Here is a 10,936-nt window from a genome sequence, read left to right on the forward strand (position 1 = left end):
GAGAGAGAGAATGGGCGCTCCAGGGCTTCCAGCCTCTGCAAAGGAACTCCAGGTGCATGTGCCCCCTTGTGCATCTGGCTAATGTGGGACCTGGGGAACCGAGCCTCGAACCGGGGTCCTTAGGCTTCACAGGCAAGCGCTTAACCGCTAAGCCATCTCTCCAGCCCTCACTAACTGTATTCTTCAGAGCTAGGTTTTCAGGCTAGTTTTTCTTCAGTATTTCCATTTCCTTGCTAATGTCTTGTGATGACCTCCCTATTTCCTTAAGCTGTTTTCCTGTGTTCTATTTCAGAAGTTTGTTTTCTTCTTTAATTCCGTTGTTTTCTTTTTTGATTCCCCTCATTTTTTCTCTGATTTCTTGGAGCATCTTGGAGCATCTTGAAAACTTTGTCAGGCATTTCATCTACAACAGTCTTATTGGTGATCATTTCTGATGGATTTATAATTTTTGATGGGACTGTATTGTCTTGATTCTTTGAGTTTTCTGTATTATATTGTAGCAACTTTTGCATTCTGAATTGATTTTATGCCTGGGTTTTCTACTTATCTGCAGTGTTCCCAGATGTGTCAATCTACCTCTATATACCCTCAGGGTATAAGATGAAGGTGCCAAGTGTAGCTCAATCCAGCTCCAGAAGTAATCCTAGGTGATGAGTTTGCTTGCTAAGCAAGTATTCTAGCTTACTGGGTGGAACAATTTACTGGCAAATTCTAAACTTCAATAGAGTAACATACACAATCAATAAAAACCAGTACAAAGTATGCAATTGTGGGGATCAAAACAGATAGTCTTATAAAGCCAAAATCCCTAAGGGTGCTTGTTGTTTTACATCCTTAATTTTGTCAGCTGGGAGGTAGAGATTTCTGTTCTGAATTGGGTTCCAGATCAACCTGGATCTGGATCAGACCCTGCCCCCAATAATGACAGAAGCAAAATACAAAGGCCGTATAAATATGAAAGCATCACTCAACAATATTCAACCCCCAAATAGAGGCTATTTGAAAATGCTAAAGCCAACCAAGAATATATGCCCCGTAACCCGCCCTGACAAGGAAAGAGAGATTAGCTCTTCCAATGCAGGCCTATGTACCTTATGTGTGTGTGTGTCAGGTGGCCTCATTATCTTTTGGGGTGGCTTCCAATATCACCAATGGTGAGTGCCTGCTACGTCCACGGTGACCTCGCCTGTGTAGCAAGCAGAGATGCTTCTGTACTGGATGAGAGCTGAGGACAGAGGGCCAGCACTCCTCGGAGGGATGCCCCTGGTGACCCCTTGGCAGTCGGTTACTGTAAAGGTTCCTGCTGCCCATGAAGTCACGACGACCTAATTGCCGGTGCCAATGAGCTGTGTTCTGTGCTCTGTTTCTTTCCTGCTCCCTTCTAGTTGTTTGTCAAAGAACAGCTAGTTTCTACGCTACGCTTACTATTAATCATGCACACAATCAAAGTAACAATTTGAGTATTGAATGTGCCCCTCCTATGATTAGGGCAATGGAGGAAATGTATAACTCTACTAGGAATAAAAAATTAACTCTAAAACAGTTTTTAGATGGTGTAGAGTAGAAACAGCTTATGATGTTTGAGAACGATACTGATCCTGAGAAAGTGAAAGTAGAAATGTTAATCGGTAATGTTCATTAGAAGTATGACAGTTCTACAGATAGGGAGTTGTAAAACTTAGGCTTTCCCACCAGGAAACTTCCTGGGGGGGTATGTTCAGTACTTGATCAAGGGCTGATAGTAGACTCCCAGAGCTGGGAACTACCTAGATCCACTCCCCTATGAGGGAGGATATGATGAATTCGGTAATAGATGAATAAATTATAAAGGAATAAGGAGGCTATGGCATTCTCTTCCATTTATGAAATGCTTAGCAAGGACACGTAAGCCTTGGTGCTTATACTCTACACAAGAAAGAAAAGAATTCCTGGAAAACATTAAACCAGCCTTAAAATATTGGTGGTCTTTTGGATAAAAACACTTTTATAATAAATATGAGGATTATATAAATAATCTAACAAGTGAAAAGAGATGGCTCTTTGCTCGGTTTATAAAAAATAAATAACCTATTGTTCATCTTACACCCCTTGCCCCAACCTTCTATTCATGTAAAGCTGTAGTCAATGATGCGAGACATGCTTCTCAGAAAATGGGTACATTTCCTGCCTGATCAACACTACATGTATGCTTACAATAGAACAATACTCAAGATTGTTTAGATTAATGATTTCTGAGATCACTTGTTGGCTTGCTAAGTTTCCCTGTTCAATCTGTATAAAATCTTCATAAAACCTTCAGTAAATTGCAGCAGCATATTCTACCTAGAGTGTGTCTGTCTGTCATTTCCTCGCCGAATCCCGAGTTCTCCTTGAGCCTTCGCCCTTGTTCTCCCTCAGTCCTGATCTCCCCGAGAGTCAGTCCGCGGCAAGTGCCCACCTTGATCCTTCCATGTCGTGGAGCTGGAGCTCTGATCAGCTCTGCTGGTTGGGCTGCCACTGGGGGCTGAATGCCAGAGGTTTGCGTTCTGATGGTGGGGGAGTCCAGACGTCTGCAGTTGCTCACGCAGTTCCACCTGAATACCTTCCAGTAGCTCTTTGGTCAATCTCAGCTGTCTTTACTTCTGTTTTCTTAACTTTTCAAGGAGGCTGATGAAATTGAAAAAGCCCCTTGGCCTCTGCTGCTGCCTCCACTTGGCCCAGCTGGCGGGTGGTGCCGGGGTGCTCAGATCATGAGGATCAGGCCCTTTTCTTCTGGTGAATCTTGGCCTCTCTGGCTTCTCCACTGTGTGGAAGAATAACCTATACCCCTTCACTTTTCAGAAGCAGAGTATATTTTGCTGGGGTTTTGCTTAAATCCCTCCCTAGGCTGGTTTGGCATGGCTCCTATGCTTCCATCTTACCTAGAAGTCCTCCCCCCCTCTTTTATTTTTGGCTTTTTGAGGTAGGGTTTCACTCTAGTCCAGGCTGACCTGGAATTCACTATGTAATCTGAGGGTGGCCTTGAACTCATGGTGATCCTCCTAGCTCTGCCTTCTGGCTGCTGGGATTAAAGGCATGCACCATCATGCCTAGTGACTTTATGTTTTTGTTTTTAATATTTTAGGGCTGAGAGATTGCTTAGTGGTTAAGACACTTACTTGCAGAGCTAAAGGACCCAGGTTCGACTTCTAGGATCCCCATAAGCTAGATGCACAAAGTGGCGCATGTGTCTAGAGTTTTGTCTGCAGTGGCTCAGGGACCTCGCACACCCATTCTCTCTCCTCCCCAGCCCCGTCTCCATCTTCCTTTATCTCTGTCAAAAAAATTAAATAAAAATAAATAAAAATAAATTAAAAAATATTTATTTCCAAGTAGAGAGAGACAGAGAGTGCCTCCAGCTGCTGCAAATGCATGTGCCACCTTGTGCATCTGGCTTTACATGGGTACTGGGGAATCAAACCTGAGTTGTTGGGCTTTGAAAGCAATGCCTCAACTGTTGGTCATCTCTCCAGCCTTGTTTGTTTGTTTATTTATTATTTACAACCAGAGAGAGATAAACAGACAAAGAAATTCAGAATGGGCACAGAAGGGCCTCCAGCTGCTGAAATCAAACTCCAGATGCATGTGCCTCTTGGTGCATCTGCCTTTACATGGGTACTGGGGGATTGAACCCAGGTCATTAGGCTTTGCAGGCAAATGCCTTAACTGGTGGGCCATCTCTCCAGCTCACTTCATGCATTTATTATACACTTGACAATATTTGAGCTAATTTTTACATTTTTTATGTAGCACTTTATATATTTGGAATATTATAAGAAGTTTTTAAAGCTGGGATATGATTATCTTGGCAACTTATTAAACTGATAAGAACAGATATTACACATGATTTTAGCCAAAAGGTTGAAAGGTGATATTTTGGCAACTCAAAACAAACAGATTATAAAAGAAGCAACTATTTCATGATTCCAGGCTTGAAGATTACCTAGCAGGTTTTATGCCATGACCCAACCCAGCCATACACATGCTCAGAGATGAAAAAAAAGTCAGTATTCCCATAAATTTGAAGATTTGGGACTTTTTTTCCCCATAGGAACTGTTTTGGAAGAAACATGCCATGTTTTCTCAGAATATTTCATCAAAGGCTTCAGACTGAACTACTGTGAAGTGATTCTTCCAATCTCCAGAGGTGCCTGGAAAGACGTTAGGTATGTGCTTAGACTAGATTTAGTTATAGGTCTTAACACCTCTCACACTCCTCCATATGTCCTTTCTCTGACTGATATGGGCAGCATTCCTAATAATAATTTCAATTTCACTTGAAATTTATATTAACTTGTTTTTCATTTTGAAGACACATTTAGCTCTTAAGTGAGCAAGTTTTAGGCCAGGCATAAATTTTATTTTTGATAACATGTCCAAAATCATAATTTTTTAGCATCAATTTAGCAATCATTCAAGGAATTCCTAGAATTAGGGATGGAATTAATCCCTTAGCCCTTTTAATTCTTTATGATGACTGCATAACACATCACTTCTTGCCACAGTAAGTTGCCAAAAGCAGCAAGAAAGTGAGCTGGACTCTGGCAAGAGGGAAAGTGGACTACAACACCCCAAAGCCCATCCCCAGAAACCCAATTCCTCAAGCAAGGCTCTACCTCCCAAATTATTACCAACTCAGAACTAAGTATTATGAACACATTAATTTGGTTTATTGTGAGCCTGTAAAATTAGAACACAGTTTCATATACATAATAGAACATAATAAACATTCCTACTGCAAAAGAAGATATAAAAAAATGATCAAACAAATGCAAGATCTAAAGCAAACAGGCCAAAACTATAAAATTCTGAAGCTCCATGTCTGACATGTGGCAAATCTCTCAAGTTATAATTCTACCATTAGCTGGGCTATATTTTAATGTGTGATGTGGTTGGTTTCCTCTTGCCCCCTTCACTCGCCTTCTCATTTTCCCCCATTTACTCATCTCTCTCTCTCTCTCATGATAGGATGGTATATATCCCAGGCTTGCCTTAATTTGGCTATGTAGCCAAGGATGACTTTAAGCTGATCTACCTACCATCATCTCCACAGGGCTATGGTTATAGCCTTGGGCCATCAGGAATGCTTTATGAGTTGCTGGGAATCGAATTATACATGCTAAGCAAGCATTCTACAAACTGAGATACTTCTCCAGCTCCTCCTTTTCTTTCTTTTCTTTTCAAACAGGCTCTCACTCTACGGCCAGGTAATCTTCCTGCCTCAGCCCTCTGATTGCTGGCATAATAGATCTGAACCATAACACCAGACTTCTTCTTGTGTGCATCTTAAGTGTTTTCCAAAGATTGTGTGTGGAAGTTCATCCACCCATGCCACAGGGCTCAGATGTTGGTATTTTGGTGGTGATTAGGCCATAAGTGCTTTGACCTCAGGAATGGATTAACCCACATATGGAGTCAAACCTCAATGGGCCACTGAGATTGAGTGGAACCTGTAAGAGTTCTGCCCTGTCTGGCGGCAGTAACTAGGTCATTGAGTCATGCCCTACAATGATATATTTTAACCCTGGGTCCTTCATCTTTCTCTTTTAGCTTATGTAACTCAGCCACTAGTGATTTTATTCATCTCAGGAAGAAAGATCAAAGATCAAGTCATATTTTATGTTAAAAAAAATTACCAGACTGAAGAGATGGCTTAGTACTTAAGGTGGTTGCCTGTGAAGCCCAAGGACCCAGGTTCAATTCTCCACTACTCCTGTAATCCAGATGTACAAAATGACACATGTGTCTGGTGTTTGTTTGCAGTGGCTGGAGGCCCTGGTGTGCCCATCCTCTCTTACTCTGCCCTCACTTTCTCCAATAAATACTTAAATAAAGTAAAAAAGTTATATGAAAAGAATTTATCAAGGCAAAGAGCAGGAAGTGTGGATAGTAATGTGTACATTGAGATGAAAGAGTAAAATGGGTGCAAACTCAAGGTCCCAGCACCCTGGAAATGGTAGTGGGACAACCAACGTTGAGGGTTATACTCAACTACATACTGACTTCAAGACCAGCCTTGTCTACAACAGACCCTATCTCAAAAAGAATAATAAAAAAAAATAAGTGCTAGAGCTATAGCTTAGAGGTTAAGGCACTTGCCCAAGAAGCCTGAAGACCCAGGTTCAGTTCCCCAGTACCAATGTAAGCCAGATGCACAAGGTGGCACATGCATCTGGAGTTGGTTTGCAGGGGCTAGAGGCCCTGGTGTGCCCATTGTCTCTCTTAAATCAATAAATACTTAAAAAAAAGGAAATTAAGAAAGAAAAAGGAAGAATGGACAAAGAGAGGAAAGGAGGGAGGGAGAGAGGGAAAGGGACATTTTCCCAAATAGTTAAATATTTCATTATTTTGGTTCATTACTGTACACTGCCTTTCAATTCTCCAGAGTAAAATAATCAGCCACACTGTGAATGTCTCTCAATAATCATGGGCCTCAAACATGTTTCAGTAGCAATCCACACACCTTACACAGGCCTAGAAACCACATGACCATGTTTATCACCCCACTTCTGGTACCAATTTTCTGTATCTGTTCCCATTGCTATGACTGCATACCTGACAGGAAGCGTCTTAAGAAAGGAAAAAGTTTTATTCTGATCAATAGTATTGAAGGAATACAGACTGTCATGGTGAGGGGACATGGCAGCAGGAGCATTAAGCTGGAAGATCACATTGCAGCCACAGTCGGGGGGAGATGGAGCAGGAAGTGGGACGAGGCTATAAAACCTCAAACCCACCCTCAGTAACCCATATACTCCAGCATGGCTTCACCCCTGAAGGTTCCACAGCATTCCCCAATAGTGCCACCAGCTTAGAACCAAGTGTTCAAACCCATGAGCTTTAGGGGACATTTTATACTTGAGCACCCTGTCTTCTAAAAATAAGGGCTGGGCAAAGCCAGTGGTGTAGGACTGTGATCAATCTACTCAATAGGCTAAGGTAGGTGGATGGGAAGCTCAAGGCATTTCTGTGATTCTTAGAGAAATATGTCTCAAAATAAAAGAGAAATATGGGTATATAACTCAGTGGGAGAGTGATTGTCTAGAATGTACAAGAAAGAACATAGGCCAAAAATTAATGTGGCCCTAGAATTCCTGTATACAAATCTTTGCCCATATTAGCTTTAAGATCTGTAAGTTACATGCTACATTTTTATCAGTGAGCACACAAGTAATCTTGGTCCAGCCAGCCATCACTGGGACCAGCAGCAAGTCTCATATCAAGCCAGCTCCACTAGGAACCCTCTTCCTCTTCTCTCTTTGTTTTTGTTGTATTCATGAATTCATACAAAATATTCTGGACAAGTGTTTTAATCCTCACCTTCCTTCTCTTCTTCATCCTGGTTAATCTAGAAGTAATGCGATGCATTACTTTCTTTGCTGTTAGCATCTTCATGTAACCAACCAATCCCGTAGGTTATTCTTCAAATATTTTTTTTTAAGTTGCAAAATAGTTTTTATTGTAAAAACAGTCAAGAGAGGTTGACAAAACAGTGTTCTGTGAGAACATTTTCCTTGGATCCTGAATTTACTAGGCACCTGTGTACCAGCGAGTTTCCATTAGCATTTCTCTCTCTTTACGGTCCTTTCAGCTATATTGACTAACTATATGTATAGATTGCTTATAAGCCAGAAAAAAAGGCCACCTGATATAACACCAAACAAAACAAAGGACAGAATGAAACAAAACTCCAAACCCTAGTTCTATTGTGCTTTTCTCTCACATTCCCTTCAGGGAGACATAAATATTTCAGACACTTTCACACTTGAACAGTAATTCAACCACAATCTGATAAGAAAAAATTCTCAGTTCACACTTTTTTTTTTAGTCATTTCACTTTTTTTTTTTAAAATTTAAATTATTTATTTATTTGAGAGAGACAGACACAGAGAGAAAGACAGATAGAGGGAGAGAGAGAGAATGGGCGCGCCAGGGCTTCCAGCCTCTGCAAACGAACTCCAGACGCGTGTGCCCCTTGTGCATCTGGCTAACGTGGGACCTGGGGAACCGAGCCTCGAACTGGGGTCCTTAGGCTTCACAGGCAAGCACTTAACCGCTAAGCCATCTCTCCAGCCCCAGTTCACACATTATTAATAAACCTTTTAGGACATTTAGAATGTTATCCAGATTTAAAGAGCATTTTTAAATTTTAGAACTTAAAACTTTTAGGCTGGTGATTCAGTTACTACAGCATACAAGTAAGTGGTAAACATACTGCCCACCTCATGCCTGCCCCCAACAGCAGAGGAAAAACAACCGCTTCTCAAAAACAATCTAGACTAGGCCAACTTAAACTTCACAATTTAGAAATACCAATGGCTACTCTTTCCATATATTGCTAAATGATTTCAGAAACAGATTAAGCATACAATTGGTTTACAAAAATAGAAATTGTTTGGGGCTTTACAAAACTTTATAAAATATAACACCACTTGTAAATTCAAGATCATTTTACAGTGCAATAGACAATACTTCCACAGAGATGCCATCTAGTAAAACTTACGAGTGGCCTGTCTTAACCACTCTTACACACATTTCTTTTTCCAAAGATTCAAGCCTTGGGAAATATATGCTCCACTGTGGGATTTTTTTTTTTTATAAAGACTGCTTATTTCCACAGGTTTTATTTTATTTTTTATTTTTAAAAATTATTTATTTATTTATTTGAGAGCGACAGACACAGAGAGAAAGATAGTGGGAGAGAGAGAGAATGGGCGCGCCAGGGCTTCCAGCCTCTGCAAACGAAGTCCAGACGCGTGCGCCCCCTTGTGCATCTGGCTAACGTGGGACCTGGGGAACCGAGCCTTGAACCGGGGTCCTTAGGCTTCACAGGCAAGCGCTTAACCGCTAAGCCATCTCTCCAGCCCTTTCCACAGGTTTTGTAGAGCTGGTTTTGTCTTCAGATATTCCTTTAACCTGCTTTTGTCATGGAATGTCTTTATTTCTCCATCTATTTGGATGGATAACTTTGCAGGATAAAGTAACCTTGGTTGACAGTTGTTATCTTTCAGAACTTGGAATATATCACTCCAGGCCCTTCTGGCTTTAAAAGTTTGTGTTGAATAATCTGCTGTAATCCTGATGGGCTTGCTTTTGTAGGTAACTTGATTTTTCTCTCTAACTGCTTTCAATATTTTATCTTTGGTTTGTGTGTTTGGAAGTTTGAGTATAATGTGGCGAGGAGAGTTTCTTTCTGGGTTTTGTCTGGCTGGGGTTCTAAAGGCTTCCTGTATCTGTATTGGCACCTCTTTCCCAATTTGGGGAAAATTTTCCTCTATGATTTTGTTGAAGATGCCTACTATGCCTCTGGAGTGGAATTCTTCTCCTTCTACTATGCCCTGAATTCTTATATTGGATCTTTTCATAGTGTCCCGAATATCTTGAAATTTCCACTCATACTTTTCTATAAGTTTGTCTTTCTCTTTGTTGGACTGCATTAGGTCTGCCACCTGATCTTCTAGCTTAGATATTCTGTCCTCTCCCTCATCCATCCTACTGGTGAGATTTTCTACAGAGTTTTTTATTTCATTAACTGTGTTCTTCATTGCTAGTAATTCTGACTGGTTTTTCTTTATTATTTCTATTTCTCTATTTATGTCTTGTATTGCCTTCTTTATTTCATTAAATTGGTGTCCTGCCTCTTCTTTGATTCCTTTGATTTCCTCTTTGATTTCCTCTTTGATTTCTTCTTTGATTGTTTTCATGTGTTCTTTGACCTCTTTGAACATATTTATAATTATTCTTTTGAACTCTTTCTCAGGCATTTCCTCTAACTCTTTCTCACTGGAGGACATTTCTGATGCATTAATACTTTTAGGTGGATTTATATCGTCTTGCTTTTTAGTGTTTCTTGTGTTATAATGTATATATTTTTGCATCTTGGATTAAGTTAATGCTTGGATTTTCTAGCTAGCTGTGTATTCTTAGCTGTATCAATTGATTTGATGTAATATATTTTCAGGGTAGGACCTTAAGGTATTAGGTGTGGCTCTTAAGACTCTCAGAGTATCTACAAAGATGTTCTTAGGGGTTGAGTTTCCCTGCTATAGGAGTATTCAAGCAGGCTGAGTGGAATAATATACTGGTAGATTCTAAAATTTAACTAAACACTGTACCCATTCCATCAAAAACAGCCCCGAGTATGTATGCAAGAGTAGTTATTATAATGACCAGATCCTCTATCAACAAAGAGGTTTAGATTTCTGGTCTGTTGAGGTATCCAAGTCAGTTTGTGACCAAGTGAGATCCTTCCCTGGTGCAATCCCAGTTACCTTGGGTGATTGTGGTCTCAGTCAAGTTGCTGCCTGGGTCGTCGGGCTGCTGTTCTGATTTCTGGAGCTGGGCACTTGCTTTTCCTACGGGGCAAACTGAGTCGCTGCTGCCGCCTCTGCAGCTGTTGTAGCTGCCACCCCCGGAGCCCCCACCGCTGCTGAAGCTGCCGTTGCCGTGTCCACCGGTGCTGCTCACCCCGAAGTCGCTCCTGGGTTCGCTGCTGCTGGGGCCACTGGTACCGGTGCTGGAGCCGCTGAAGTTGCTGCCGAATTCTGCTCCTGCTTGGGTCCCGCCGTCAGCCCAAGTTGGCGTGGCCGGGTCCCGGGCCGCTGCTGTGTTCGCTGGAGCTGGGTTCAGGCGGCAGGGTGAGGGGAGGGAGCCGCGGCTGTTCTTGTTGTATTGTTTCTCCACGTGTGCTTTTACCTCGCGGTCTGCTCCTCCCTCCGTTGCTCGCTGCCGCTCTCCCCTCACGTTTCCCGAGTTGCGGAGAGCGCGGTGTGAGGGGAAAATCCCGCACCTGGCTTGTCCTGCGGCTCGAGCCGAGAGTCCGGCGGTTTTCTGCCGCTCCGCGGTTGCGGCGGGTAGCCGAGCCGCCCCGGAGCCGCTGTTCCCGGCTGTGCAGGCTCTGGATGCTCTATAACTCTTC

The 10,936-nt window shown here is 42.0% G+C and overlaps 1 pseudogene; it reads right to left on the minus strand.

The window, feature by feature from the left end:
• Nucleotides 1–3,792: 3,792 nt before the first annotated feature.
• LOC123454998 lies at nucleotides 3,793–3,891 on the minus strand (annotated as a pseudogene).
• Nucleotides 3,892–10,936: the final 7,045 nt, after the last annotated feature.

Source organism: Jaculus jaculus, chromosome 14, assembly GCF_020740685.1.
Source record: "Jaculus jaculus isolate mJacJac1 chromosome 14, mJacJac1.mat.Y.cur, whole genome shotgun sequence".
NCBI lineage: Eukaryota > Metazoa > Chordata > Mammalia > Rodentia > Dipodidae > Jaculus > Jaculus jaculus.